The sequence below is a fragment of the Ambystoma mexicanum genome, chromosome 1q (genome assembly GCF_040938575.1).
Source record: "Ambystoma mexicanum isolate Mex_15411 chromosome 1q, UKY_AmexF1_1, whole genome shotgun sequence".
NCBI classification, from domain to species: Eukaryota; Metazoa; Chordata; class Amphibia; order Caudata; family Ambystomatidae; genus Ambystoma; species Ambystoma mexicanum.
The window spans coordinates 500,222,445-500,238,037 of NC_090922.1; the positions used below are offsets into that span (position 1 = coordinate 500,222,445).

Below are 15,593 nucleotides of genomic sequence, written 5' to 3' on the forward strand. Positions count from 1 at the left end.
CTTTATGTTTGTCTCTCTCCCCACTTACCACTGCTCCCACCAAATGTTCACCCTCTTTCTCTCTGTGTGTTAGTCCCTTTTTTCTAAGCTTGGGCCTTGGGGCATTGGAATATTACAATCAGTGATTCCAAAGAAAAGCTCAGTATAATGGTGCACTGCTAAGTCATTTGCTTAAAATGGGATTCTGACAGTTGGGTGCAGTCCATCAATCACAGACTGATCTTGCCCAGTTTTGGCATCAATATTGTGATGTGTAAAAGTTGGCAGGCTTTGACGGACATGAGGGTCAGAAAGACAACTAATTCTATACGATTAAATATGCTCTATGGTGATTACCTATGATCTGTGGCTAGATTGTGATGCTTCGAAAATTACGTGATGAACTCTCACAGTCCCTATTGAAACCTGCTGAGGGACACAGGGCGGCTGCATTCATGAAACAGTGAGCGGTAGATGTAGAACATGTTGCTCTGCAGCCATTTAGATGGGTAACTTTGCTTCAAAACTGGCCATCCTAATGAGTTGCTCTGCAGACATTTAGAGGTGTAACTTGGCTTCAAGCCTGACCATCCTAATGAGTTGCTCTGCCGACATTTAGATGTGTAACTTGGCTTCAAGCCTGACCATCAGACATTTAGATGTGTAACTTGGCTTCAAGCCTGACCATCCTAATGAGTTGCTCTGCAGACATTTAGATGTGTAACTTGGCTTCAAAACTGGCCATCCTAATGAGTTGCTCTGCAGACATTTAGAGGTGTAACTTTGCTTCAAAACTGGCCATCCTAATGAGTTGCTCTGCCGACATTTAGATGTGTAACTTGGCTTCAAGCCTGACCATCAGACATTTAGATGTGTAACTTGGCTTCAAGCCTGACCATCCTAATGAGTTGCTCTGCAGACCTTTAGATATGTGACTTGGCATCAAAGCTGACCATCCTAATGAATTGTCCTGCAGACATTTATATGTGTAACTTGGCTCCAAACCTGGCCATTCTAATGAGTCGCTCTGCAGACGTTTAGATATGTAACTTGGCTTCAAACCAAAGTGTAACGTGGCTTCAAGCCTGGCCATCCTAATGAGTTGCTCTGCAGACATTCAGATGTGTAACTTGGCTTCAAGCCTAACCATCGTAATGAGTTGCTCTGCAAACATTTAGATGTGTGACTTGACTACCTCATACAGTAGCTTTGGAGATTTTTCTGAGGGCACACACCTGCTCCTCCATGGTTGGAAGTGGGTCATTTTCTTCCCTCTGCTAACTGCACTCTCCCTGACACTGGTGTGTTGCCACTCCTGCCCGAGGCAATCACAGCCATGAAGATCCGACTGGAGTGGCAAATGAGGTTATCAGCCATGCGCACATCTTTTCCACATGGTTTTCCCTTTTCATTACAGCACTGGGAGATTGGAAAATATGACCCCCCCTAAATCTGCCTCATTGTTTGGGTTTTTTTTTTGTGAGAATAAATGATTTGTCCAGGATCACACACTTTACATAAGTGGTGAAACCAGGATTTGAGCCAGGTAAGCAATTTAAACACTCGTTATGTGTTATGGTTTGGGGTGTTTAAAAGATTAAATAATATGTTAATAGCAATGTATTAAAAAACAGAAATTACATGAACGCTAAACCTGATGTTATATACATCTTTAAAGAAAATGTTGATCAAAAGTACGATTCGAGTTTTACTTTACCCATCCTGACTAGATCACATTAAAAGCCTACAAAATTGTTCACGTTTCTAAAACTATTTTCACAGTGAAAGTTGTTTTTTTTAAATATTATTCACAGTGAAAGAAAATGCAACACAATGTAATATCACCTGCTAAAGTCTTACTTTCACAAAACCTGCAGTGCAATGCTCCCATCTCATTTATTATCAGCCCCCCATTCTCATATCTTAATGGACGATAGTCCTTCCTTCACAGGCACCCCTGTACCTGGGCTATCAACCTCTAGTTGCCCTTATTGTAATGCTTTGTTGACACACAGCAAAACTTCAGTGGGCGCAGTTGCCATTTTCAGCACTTTGACTTTCACAGGAGAACGTGTGAATGTTACGCCGGGACAAGGAAATAAGGGACAGTGGCAGTGAGTACTGATACTCTTCTCAAGATGGGAGAAGCCCCGACCCTCATTATGGACAAAATAAGAAGTGCAGGTACTAAGGACTGGTTAGAGCCGGCCCAATTAAAGCACCTGGACCGAACAAACATACAATTGCATTACCCAGTTCAGGTGTCTGTAACCTTTGGCTCTTCTGATGTTTTGGGCTACAACTCACACCAGTCCCATCCGGCATAGTTCACGGTGAGGGGTCCTGGAAGTCATAGGCCAAAACATGCAGCGAGTTACAGTTACAGACCCCTTACCTAGTTATATCACAAAACTGATGTATATCTAATTATGAAATTATAGATTTCTTTTGGTCAAACTAATTTAGTGCCAATAGTTCTGCTCAATTTGTTTGTATAGAGGTCGGGGAGGCCCCCAGCAACCTCAGCCAGCCCCAACCCTACCTGCCCCCATACCAATATTGCCTAACCCTAACTTATTTTTCATCAGGTTAAGGGTGCTCTCTCCTCTGCTTGCATTAGTCTGAGTGGGGACCTTATTGCACTGAACAACCCTTAAATCAGGGCCTTATCCTCGTTTGACCCTTATTTTAGTCACAGGCAGCCCTGGGAAGTGGCACCCTCCTTCCACTCTCTCATCAACCAAAATCAAAGTAAACATCCACCCGATTAAGTACAAAAACACTGGCATGGCACTGCTATGGCCCTCTAGCACTGGGCATACTTGTGGAGGCAGGTCACACTTCTATAGTCCTATTGCACTTAGAGTGCACACCTGTAGGAAGTTCACACTGCTGGATCGTGTAGATCTTGAAACGGTCCTACTGGGGAAAACCCACCCTACTGAGACATACCTGACTAGCAATGCATTGCTGAGGGTCATATTGTAGACCTCTGGCAGTGTACACTGCTGGTGTTCTGAAGCACTGACAGGGCAATGCTGGAGGAACTTGACACTGAGATAGTCTGAGCTAATGGCCTTTGAAAACATGCATCTGCTACTGGATGGGATTACACCAGAGTAATTCTGAGTACAAATAACTGGACTAACTCAAGAAGATTGCAAGTTGCTGTTCTATTAGCAATTATCAAAAACAGGGAGTTGCAATGAACATCAACGGACATACGCTCATTCTTAGCGATTTCCACATGAAATACAATTATATAATTTCAGAAGGCCGTCACGTTATGTGGCAATAGTGAAATACCTATCAAGAGTTGGGATTGGTTAAGGTACACATCTTGATATACAATGATATAGGAGCTAGGTTTGTTATTAGCTGTCAGATATCAGGTGGAAAACTCATGACTACCTCTTCATACATGTAATTTGAGAAAAATCAGTTACACAGTGCTCCATTAGTTTTTTGAAGCTGTAAGGTCCTTTGTTATATGCACTAATACAATTGGTTTGGCATGCTTGTGCCATGTCTGGAACATTCAGTTCAATTAGCAGCACATAAGCCAAGACCCAGGTGCAAGTGGCTAGGACATAAAGCTGCCCTACCACCCAATTAACCCAACATCTCTCATCACTCACGCCTTCTGCCATGAAATTATCTTTGTACTTGGCCTTGCAGAGTATTCTTGTCCTAGGAATGCAACTGGAGTGAGGGCACTCGTTATCATGTCTGCAACTCCAAGTTCAAGCCCTATTTTAAGCCTTGACTCACTTGACAAGAGACCATGGTCCTTTTCATTCTGCAAGCTTTTAAATGTTTTAATGAATTAAGACTTGGCATCTTCTGTGTTCTTTCTTGCACCTTAATGTGACAGGATTTATCCTCTGCACACATGTTCCTCTTCAGTGTAGGTAGCTGACCTCAACTTCTCAGTTCTTGACTTCAGGTCAGACAGCCTACCAACGCAGCTCCAACAACCTGCTATTCTACTGCGACACAACCTTTCATTTTCTCTTCATGATACTTTGGCTTAATTATTTCATGATACCAAAGTCCAGTTTCTGTACAATGGCGGCTCCGCCTAAATTCTATTCACTACTTGTAGCTAGCCTATACAATGACTTGATCTATCTTGCATTTCAGCGTATGTACATTCATTATACTTCTAATTTCTGCAGCACTTTCTAACGTGTAATCTTCTTCTTTTACACTTTTAAGGTTCACTTGATTCTTTACTTTGTCGTTTCTCCTCTAGGATTCATACATTGTCTTCATTCAGTATTTCAGGACTTTGTGCACACTTTCTTATGACATCATCAGTCCACTTTTTTGTTCTTTCTCATGTTCCTTCCGGGATTTCCTCCTGCAGGCTGTCATCAACTCGAGGGTACATTCGATATGGTTGTCTTAAAGGATACCATCTTCCAAATAATTGCTGCGGTATTGGTACAATAGCTGGTGTTAGACAGGCACATACTCATGTCTCCAATACAGTGGAGTTAGGGGTTATGATCTCCTGCGGATCTGTACGTCTGCTCCTCTGCAAGTCCACCACTGACTAGGCCTTCTGGGGAAGCTCACACTACCCGAGTCCTATCGCAGAAGATGCTGTACATTTGAAGCAATTATACTGCTAGAGCCTAAAGAACTGCAGTGTAATCCTGTTGTAGCCCTGTAGCCTTGACATGGCACTGCTGGAGGAATCTCACACTGCTATAGTGCATGGCACTTACAAGGCATCTGTGTGTGGGGGACGTCAGATTGCTAGATTCCTATATCACTGGCCTTGTACTTGTGGGTGAAGTTCACACAGCTAGGTTTCTGTAGCCTTGGGAGGGCACTGGCAGAACCACTGACAGAGTACTGCTGGCATCTTAAAGAACTGACAACGTTCTTCTAGAGGAGATCTGCAATGCTGGAGTCTTATAGTACAGTCAGGCGATGAAAGCTCACACTGATGTAACCATTACATAGCACTGCTTGAGGTGGCTCGCTAATGCAGACTCCTACTGTACGTCCAGGGTCCTGAAGCACTCAAAGGGTGCTGCTAGATTAAGCTTAAATGACTGCATCCCTGTATCCATGACAACGCATGCTGAGACAGCTCACATGTCTTGAGCTGTTTAGAGTTGAGTCTACTGCTGGGGAGGCTTCCATATAGTCCTACAGCTCTGACAATGCAGTAAGCTCTGAAGTGGAGGAAGCCCTGGCTGGCGGAGTCCTTTAGCAATAACAGAGCTCTTATGAGTTCAAGTAGCATTGTCTGTCTTTGTCTGGAGGAAGCCCACACTGCTGAGAATTTGCGCTCTGAAACACTTGTGTACGAGTGAAATATGAATAAAATATCAATTCAATTCAATGCTGTTGGCTTGTAGTGACATGGTTCTGGGAAGAAGCTCACACAGCTGTGATCCTGTTTCCTTATGAGGAACTGCTGGAGGAGGCGCATACTGCAAAAGTCCTACGACATTAACCTGCATGGTGCTACTAGAGGAAGATCAATTTACTGAGGCCCCACCTCCCTGCCTGGACATTTCTCAGACCCTCTAGCCTGGACAGTGTTCTTCAGGAGGATGAACTATGCAAAGAACTAGCACTGGCAAGCAACACTGGAGGACACAAAAATGGCGGTGGTTGCTATCCTTGCTTTCCGACAGATGATTCATGGATTCCATACATGTCCTCAATTTTTGTTAAGAATGCTTACTATGTATGAGGTAGATGACATCCAAGCCTAGATGCCAGAATTGGCACCTCCTTCCCATAAACGAAAAGCTTGGCAAGGACCTCCTTTAATTGGACTAAGGCTGGGAGACATGTTCAAGTATAAGGTTGGAGGCACTTCCCCAAAAGGGTCCCGCAAATGTTCATGAGATACAGAGCCAAAAGTTCTGTTTCCTGTGAATATTTGCATGTCAATTTTGGTAATGCATACAGACCCCTTCACCTCCAAAAAACAACCCTTTGAATCCCTCCACTCCCTCTGCTACTCATGACTACCCCAAGCACCAATATATAATTATTATCTTACCTGCCTTGCAGCCCTTTGATGCCCTTCCAGGCCCCAAAGCGGGCAAAAGGAAAATTGGCTCAGGGACCTAACATTTATCACTGGGTGACTTTGAACTTTCCCGCACGCATAGTTTGAACATTTTGCAAGGAGAAAATCCTCCAACATTTGGGTGATTCTGCTAATCACTGGAAATGTTCTCCCTGCACTATTCAAAGGAGGCGTGTGGAGTTTTTTGTGTTCGATTGGTGCTCCTTCTTCCCCAGCCCCATAGCACTGAGAAGAGCCAAAACAAGCCCCCACTACTATCAACAGAGCATCTCCTATGGACCGTCCAACACTGTTAGACACCAATAACCAATTCTTTATGACTGGAACTTCCCCATAGGAGTTCAGTAACTGCCCTGAAAATCAGCTGCAAATAGATCAAGCAGAAACTATTTGTGATTGGTCACCTGCTCGGAGTATGTGGTCTGCCCCATAATATGTGAGGGTCGCGTCAACGAAGCCTGGGATGGAAGACAGTCAAGATGCACAGTTAGGCCGAACAACAGCAAGAATCAACACTGACAGAAATGACAACCCCGTAGCAATGATCAACAGGAAGAGAGAAGGGGAAGAACACCTGAAATGGCGGTAAGCTCTCGGAACAACCCATGTCAAAACAGGCTGTCGAACAATGAAAGGTGGAGTTACTATTAGTTTGCTGGTATAACCCCAACTTAATGCAGGATGTTGGTGAGAAATGTCCTTGGTGTACCTCTATGCAATGGTCAAACACTTTGTGTATATCACAGATGACCAAAACCTCATGTGCATATAGTGGAGCTCATTTTCGAGTTCTGTCATAACTCTGCGGCAGGGACCTTTAAGGTTACACTTTTGTGTAAATGGCTACCCGGTGTCGAAATGTCCTCATTTGCACGGAAGAGTGCAAAATGGGAGGGAAAAAAGGCAGCATACTTGCTTGTACGCTGCATTTTTGCACACTGCTGTGTAAATGAATGAACACTGCCTGCCATGTATGCATGGCAGACAGCATTAACAATGGAACCCTATGGAGTCTGCCTGCTTTTTGCTGGTTTAAAAAGCCGGTAGATTCCATAGGAATCCACATCACTAACGCCAGCATGAAAATCCATGCTGGTGCAAATACTGTAGTATTTGTATGGCAGAGAGGAAGGGAGCAGCGGAAACGTGAATTACGCTCTGCCCCTCCACTCCACCCTACAAATCAATGAAAATAAGTGATAACATAAATTAATGGCCTAAAAGCCTTACTCAAGGTTTTTACGCCGTTCATTTATGTTACAGGATCATGGAAAATGAGCCCCGAAATATTCTGTTTGCTTTGACTGGAGGAATAGCACTGTGACCTGTGCATTGTCAGCCAGCTCTTTCTTTGAATTATTCAAACCCAAATAATGTAGCATTGCAAACAACCACCGTCTAACCAAATCTGTGACCCCTCTCAATTGTGGATGTCATGTGCAGGCTAGCCAGTGACAATGGAGACAGCACTCTGATCCCCCTTGATCTGTGGGCTGATTTCAACAAAGTTGATCATGATATCCTCTTCTATAGCCTTCATTCTGGAATTTTGAACTCTGCACTCTTGTGGATCACCGTGTTCCTGTCAGATATCTGCTCCTCCCCCTTTACAATCCAAGCACCAATCCCTCGCTTACAGCATTCCCCAATACTCTTTGCTTTCTCCCCTGCTCTTAAACATCTACCTTGATCCATTGGGCTCCCTGGTTTGCTCTTTAGGTCTCACTTTCTTTCTATTACTGCTTCGAAGACACCTGAGTCTGGATTATACTGAACAAATACCTTGATGCCAACTCCAACAATCTCTGCCACGACATGTCCGTCATGCATAACTGTGGTGAATGCCTTCCTCTCCCCAAGAGTTGGCTGTGGTAATAGTTTCTATGATGGGCTCTCTTTATTCCTCGCCTGCTGACTCCACCAAGCACAACACGCTGCAGCCCTCCTTCTTCTTGGCCTTAGAAACATTGGGCCTCATTACACGGACGGCGGTAACCATGGCGCTATTAGCGCCATGGTTGCGCCGGTATTTTACCGATTCCGCCTTGGTGAATGGGGGAATTACCGCCCCATTCCAAGGTTGACAGGGCGGTAATTCCCCATTCACCATGGCCCTTCCCCATTCCCATTTGAGCCCCCATAGGGCTCAATGGGAATGGGGAAGGAGCAAATAACGGTACAGCTATTAGCGGTACCGTTATTTGCCCTGAAGTCCCTCAGCGGGTCCGCTGAGGGACCTCGTAGTATGGCGCTAAGGGATTACCGGCACCGGTGCCCTTACCGGTGCCGGTAATCCCTTAGCGCTTTCTGTGTAATGAGGCCCATTGACTGTATTACACCACTTTTCATTGGCTTCATGCCGCCAAACACATCAAATCCATGTCACTATGCATGGTACACAGGGCTCTCAACCACCCTGGCCCACCCTTTATCCCAGCCAAACTACAGTGTTATTGCTCACAAAGAAAACGTTTCTCATCTGTGTTTTCCTCACTTGTGAAGGTCACGTTCTGGAGGAGATGATTGGGCTGTTCTCCCTCTCCAGCTGTTGTACCACCTCCATGCCTGGATTCACTCCTTTCCTGACCACATTTCCTTCCACCCTAAAAGCTTGACTCGCCAAACACAAATTACCCCACTGCGCTGCCACCGCCTTTTCTTTGCTCACAGCAACAATAGATTGTACTGGTGGTGAACACTGTGCTCTAGAAATACCCAATGGACATTATGATTATGTCCATTCCAGGGCACTTGGTCTGTTCTTGTTGCCTACTATCACTCTCTGTACTTTTCACATGGGAGTTACCAATGGGGAATATTCCATGTCAAGCATGTGACATATCTGATTGATGTGGAGTAGAGTCTATCAAGGGAGGACCCCGGCGAGCATTGGCATGCCTATTGAATCCTAGCAATCCCACCATCCTACCCTTCATGATGGGGTATCCCTTCCGGATCAGAGGAGAGCGACCATTTCTTGTCTTCAAAATGACTTCTCATCCATCACTTAAACAATGGCAACTTTCTACCTTACCTTTCACAGATGGAATGAATTTCTAGACCGTTCACAGACTATTTCATATATGAACCAAAGGGACATTCTTGAATTCATCATCCTCACATAATAGTTTATTTCGACATAAGTCATAAAAACGTACAATACACAAAATCAACCCAGTTCATGAAAATACAATTTTACATGTAAAAACATAACGGACAACTATATTACATTAAATGAGAAAAAGACTGTTTATAGGAAGGGCACAGCATAAAAATGCAAAATGTACTAATAAATTACATAACTATAACATGGAAGCTTGAATTATAAAGTGCATGACAACTGTAAAGTGCATACTGCGTGATAACCACGAGTTCAAATAACAATGGGCCTCATTACGAGGTGGGCGGTAAGGGATTACCGGCACTGGTAAGGGCACCGGTGCCAGTAATCCCTTACCGCCCTACTACGAGTTCCCTTTGCGGGTCCTCCCTTAACGCCTGGTTTTACCAGGCGTTAAGGAAGGGACCCGCAAAGGGATACCGGGGTCAATAACGGTACCGCAATTTGCAGTATCATTATTGCCGCCTTCCCCCTTCCCATTGAGCCCTATGGGGGCTCAAATGGGAATGGGGAATGGCTCTGGTGAATGGGGAATTACCGGTCCCTCCAACCTCGGAATGGACCGGTAATTGCTCCATCCACCAGATCGGAAGTCGGAAGGGTTTTGGAGGCAGCCATGGCGCTGATAGCGCCATGGCTACCTCCAACCTCGTAATGAGGCCCATCATATTTTATTTCATTTTATGTTTTATTTTGTTTGTTTCACTTGAAAATTAACTTTGATTTGTATGAAGTTTCCTTATTTCAATGTACTGAATGAATCACTTTGAATTTCGTAAACTTTAGAATGAGCTCCTTCAGTAATTTGCTTTAATTGAAATCATCTTAGTAAGAGTAAGAGTAACAGGTACACAACAATTGAAGTTTACAGTCTACATCTTTGATAAGGAAAGAATGGTTTATGATGTATACAGTTGCTGTTCAAAGGTGTTCTATATATTCTAAATGATTGTAAATATTTTAGACAACAGTACAAATAACATATTTTTCTATCATATTATGTTGAGACACAGCATTTGTTTCCTTTCAGCTAATAGAAATAACATGTAACACTGTCAAGCAACACATTGTAAGTGCTGACATTTCTAGGCTTAGAGATTCAATTCATGCTGCAATTACAATTTTTTATGCTGTTCTGGCTTATCCCAATATTTTTAATATATTAAACTAATAGTTATTTCAGGTCCCTATAAGCCAGAATTATTTTCTGTATGCAAAAGCAGTCTATGTGGATGTTTGTTATGTTTGGCAAAGATACAAAAAATTGCAGCATCTGGTTATAAATGAGTGACAAATACAAACAAAACGTTTTAGTAAAGCAGTGGCAACTTCACAGTTTTGAGTAAAAAATAATATGTTTATGTATAATGATACTAAGAGGTCTAAAAATTGGCGTTTGCTTTTGGTGACAGCTGCATCTTGCATGCTTCTGAAGAGAACGTCTGATGATAAAACTAGATAATAGATGATCAAATACTCCCAGATGGACGGAGAAAGCTGTTAACGTCCAACACTTATGTTGCAGGTTTTGCAGCTAGGATCTTTCTTTGCATTTGCGGTAGACAAACTCATTAACTGGTGGCCAATAATTTCTGCAAATGTGCCAATTGAAAGATCCAGAGAGTCAGTAAAAATGGCTTCCAAAATTACTTCCTGGGTATGATGATAAACTATGACACCATCTCCTTCATTGCAGGTCAGAAAATTATTATCATTCATTTTAAGAAGTGGAAGGCGTTGCTTGCAGAATGCATCACCTGGCGATCCCGTGGGGGCGATAACCAGAATAACATAATGGTAGGCTGTGTACATACAGTAGAAGTCTGCGAAGTATAAATTCGTATTTGGATGAAACAGTTTTTCAGCTGGAATTTCAATCCTGTACCTTCCATATGGCGAATCTTGAGGAGGCTTGCCAGTATTGAACTCTGTATTGCAGCTGAAAAAGATGCCTTCTAAATTTCTGCTGATTGGGGAGCCTTGACTACCACTATTGTCCTTGGCAGATGGCTGCATTATATTCCCATGTTGTTCCCTAGTATAATCAAAAGGTACTCATTGTGCTGATTCCGATAAAAGACTGAAAATGTTAGCATTCGGCCTGCAATCACTTCAGCTTTTTCCATAAGTTGCGTTGGGTGCACTTTTGAGTAAGCTGCAGTACAGAATTCCACAATTTCACTCCATTCAGAAACAATATAATCTCCGTCAACTTGTTTCGAAGCAGCTTGTACTGCTACTGTATATTCTGTTTGGGGGCTCAAAAACCAATGTCCATGAACTGTCATCGGTAGAGGTACGGCTTGGGCCACCAATTTAGTAGGGACATACTTGTGTTTGAATTTGTTGGAATTCTTGTTTTCTTTTTTGTTTAGATCCACAAAATAGTGTGTAATACGTTCCTTAGATTGTGCATCCATATCCCAAGAAATCTTGAATGAAGCACACGTGATGTTACTTATTTTGATGTTGTGGGGGGCGGAAAGCACTTCCATTTCTGCAATACCACTGTCCTGTGATTTGTTCCCCACTGCCGGGGGTCTCCCTGTGCAGGCTTTGACCTAGTAAGCCAGCCCTATTCATATTTTAAGCGACAAAGCTTTATATCTAAAGTGCGTAACTACTCTAAAGTGCAACTGGAAATGGTTTTCAGAACTGTGTGATGCGCCTCCCTTAATGAGTTACTATATATATATAAATAGATTAACGAGCAGCTGTGCTCAAAGGGTCCTAGCGTACAACCTTATGCTAGACAATACGCACATGCAATCACATATGACTCTAGTGCAAGTGCTCATAGTGAAATTTATTGTTTGTGTTTCAAAAAACTCAGATATTTGAAAAGTCATATAGTGTCTAGTAGATACATTTATATTGTGTATGGGTAATATCCAATGTTTGCAGCGGTGTAATATGACTTAAACGATGAGTACTATTAGGACCATCTCAAGTAGTTATTTGTTTATTGTAGTGATGCCAACTGCATGGCCATGAGTTTCACCACAATCAGGCTTTGTCAAGGCTTAATTGTAGTGCAATATTGGGTCCTGAATCATTTGTGTTATGTTAGTTTGTTAAGGATTTAATCTTTAGTTATGTCCTCAGGATTTCATCTACTTCATTGTCAAGGGCGCTGAATAACAAGTCCTTTTGTTATGAGGGTTCTTTCCGTATTCACATAAACTTGCTTGTTTGGAGGTTACATGGTACAAATCTTAAGGTTTCATTTATAGTACTGAGGTGTTCCTCTGTCCTGCCATGTTCGGCACTTTCTGACATACCGCGTTTGTCGATTGTGCCACAAATGTTAAACCCCAGGACTCTTAGGTGATTTGTAACGCGCGTGCAGCAGGGCAAATCACAACTTCCATCCTGTGACAGGAGTTTGCATATGGCATCCCTGTACTTCCCAAGGGCAGGTGAAGCCCACAATCGTACCCAGTATAGAACAGTCCTAAAAGAAATGATGTCATTTATTGATCTTTGATCGATCGTGAGCAGTAGAATAGAATAAGCCATGCTGGAAGGGAGATATAACATCTTTTTTTTAGGAATTTATTTTATGTTATCTCAATTTTTGTGCCCCTGCTGAAACCCCAGAGCTCTGAGCTATAACTTGACGCAGCTTTGGATTTCAGATTACATATAGTCAGTGCCGGTGCAATCACCCCATTACCGTGCAATTTATAATATTTAAGAACCGCATTGCTGTTCGTTCCAAGTGTAACATTTGCTTTGTCCACCTGCTCGGTCCATTTATTGTTACCTGCAACACGAACACTCCATTCTGGATTTATGAGACTACTTCTTGATGGGAGAGATGGTGATCCTGTAGATTACTCTTGGTGTCCCATAATTTGACAGTATTGAAACAGATGGAGCAAAAGCAGTGTTTATTATTTTGGGTCTGTCATAGTGTCTTGGCCTTCTAAAATATGTTATTATATAATCACTATTGTAACTTTCTTGTTTCCTGCTCTAATGGACTCATCTCTCCCTTTCCATTCCTTCACTCACTCCTTCTCTACCTCACTGTAAAACCAAAAACTGGTAACTGCAAATAAAATAAAGACCATCAGACACGGGGGTAAAGTACAAACAATAGTTTCTATTCGCTTAAGCGGACCCAGGTTCAAACACAACCATAGTCATAGTGAAGTGAGCAATTTGCAGAAAGGAAACCTTGTCTTTTTTACATATTAGCTTGCTGAGGTTGTCATGTCCCAGTTTATGGCTTCCTGCTATGTAAAGATTTTCTGGGAAAGCATACATTTGTCAGCGGTTCTGCACTTACACACCATAACCTTACAAGATAACAGATTGTTCCCAAAGTGAGGAGACATTCCACTGCCATTATCTTTGTTTGCACGACCAAAGGTTACTCTGCATCTGCAGTTTATTTAGAATAGCCCTTTCCTGGTATGTACAGAACGTCTCCTGTGTGATCAGTCATTAGCACATACATTGAGAGACCCACGCAATTAGCATCTACAGATGGGAAGACATCCTTCGCATCTCATTTTATTTGGTCCTGGCTGTTCAAGGCCCAAGTCTGAACAAACACCGAGCTAACAATTCTTCGCAACAACATGCATTTATGTAAAGCTCAGCAGTTTTATGCCACAAACCTATTTCTTTGAGCTCTAAATAAGAGATCACAAAATGGAGTCTGTTGCTAGACAAAATGGCTAACTTGAATCAATGCAATTTCACAAACCCTCCTTTTAGCCTAAGCTAATACATTTTGTTTATACATAATCATACCTCAATACATCAATTTCCAAACATTTATGTATCTCCATATCCTGCTTAATAAGGGCATTAGTCACATTCACAGGGGGCAATCGTTTAGGTTGTAGGTATTCCAGAGCCCTAGAACAGCATTGGCATAGCATTGATCCTAAAGTAGGTAAGCACAGTATGCAGCAACAGCAGCAGAGAATGACACCAGCAATCATGGCAAGAATAGAGAGTATTTTCCAAGCCCAAGTGGTAAGCAAATTCCAAGCTCAATATCCCAGCTACCTTTGTCGTTATGAATTTCAGCCCCTAAGGTGTGCAGTCTTTTAATGGCGTGAAACACTGTAGAGGAGGAGTCAGGTGTGTAAACGCAGCATGATGACCCAACCATTTTGCAAAGACCTCCTCTCTCAGCTAACAGTGTGTCTATTACCATCCTGTGCAGCTAACCAAATTGCCCTCTGTTCTAATGTCATATGGAACAAGTTACTTACCTGCAACTGTTGTTCTCCAGCATGGGCCTGGCATGGATTCACATGGCCATGAATATTCCCTGTCGTCAGGCTGGGAAAAAATCAGTTTCAGTTTTGTTTCTGAACAGTCTTTCTCCTAATAACCAATCACTGGTCTCTGGGTCATACTGCCCCCAGCCAATGACTGCCCTCTACCTAAGCCCCTCCTCTGGCTGCCATCTTCAGATTTGGTAGCACGTGAAGTGGCAGTAGGACCAAGAGAAGAGCCGCAGAGGGGTAGGTGGGAGGGTTCGCATGTGAATCGATGCGAGACCCGTGCTGGGGAACAACAGTTACAGGTAAGTAACTTGTTCCTTCTCCAGCATGGGGTCTGGCATGGATTCACATGCTCATGAATAAAAGAATACATAGCAGTACACACATGCACCACCAGGGGAGGTGGCAAGGCTCAACATTAAGCATTTCAACAACTCAACATTAAGCATCTCTTACCTCCTCAACAAGCTCACCTTCAAGTGGACAGGTTGCGCAGCACTGCTTGGCTGTCTCTGGACTCCTCCCTGGAATCCCGGTCGACACAGTAGAATTTTGTGAAGGTGTACATCGACCACCATGTAGCAGCCCTGCAGATGTCCAGCAGGGGCACACCAGACAGGAACACCGTAGTTGCAGCGATCGCTCTGGTCGAATGGGCTCTCGGACGGGCAGGCAATGGTCGGTTTGGCAACCAGTGACAGGCATGATGCAGCCGGAGAGCCACCTGGAAATGGAAGCCTTGGAGAGGGCCTTCCCTTGGTTCACAGGGCCAAAGTTCACAAACAGCTGTGATGTCTTTGTGCGGTCTACGTAGAACTTCAGTGGTCTAGTCACATCCAGCGAGGGCAAAGTCCTCTCTGCCGGCGACGAAAGCAACGGGAAGAAAACAGGTAACACCAAGGGCTCGTTGAGATGGAAGTCCGACGGCACCTTAGGCATGAAGGAGGGATGCGTCCTCAGCATGACCCTCGTTGCATGGAATGTCAAGTACGGAGGCTTACGGCAGAGAGCCTGGATCTCTCCCACTCGTCGTGCGGAGGTGATGGCCACCAGAAACACTGTCTTCCACGATAGGAATTTCAGAGGTGCCGAATGCAGAGGCTCGAACGGAGGACCCATGAGCCTAGTCAGCACCACATTGTGCTCCCACGCCGGGGCCAGAGCCTTCACTGGCGGGAATGAG

General features: G+C 43.5%; 1 protein-coding gene and 1 pseudogene across 2 annotated transcripts in view; one reads left to right on the plus strand and one right to left on the minus strand.

Moving 5' to 3' along the window:
* Nucleotides 1–15,593, plus strand: part of LOC138529609 (chemerin-like receptor 1) — an 87,495-nt gene that overhangs the window by 24,842 nt on the left and 47,060 nt on the right. Inside the window, exon 2 of one of the 2 annotated variants that reach the window (XM_069640846.1) lies at nt 10,858–10,958. The exons of the other annotated variant lie outside the window; for it this stretch is intronic. The gene's annotated coding sequence lies outside the window, so the exon portion shown is untranslated. The remainder of the gene's footprint in view (nt 1–10,857; nt 10,959–15,593) is intronic. 2 annotated transcript variants of the gene reach the window in all.
* On the minus strand, nt 10,615–11,680 carry LOC138529635 (phytanoyl-CoA hydroxylase-interacting protein-like pseudogene; annotated as a pseudogene).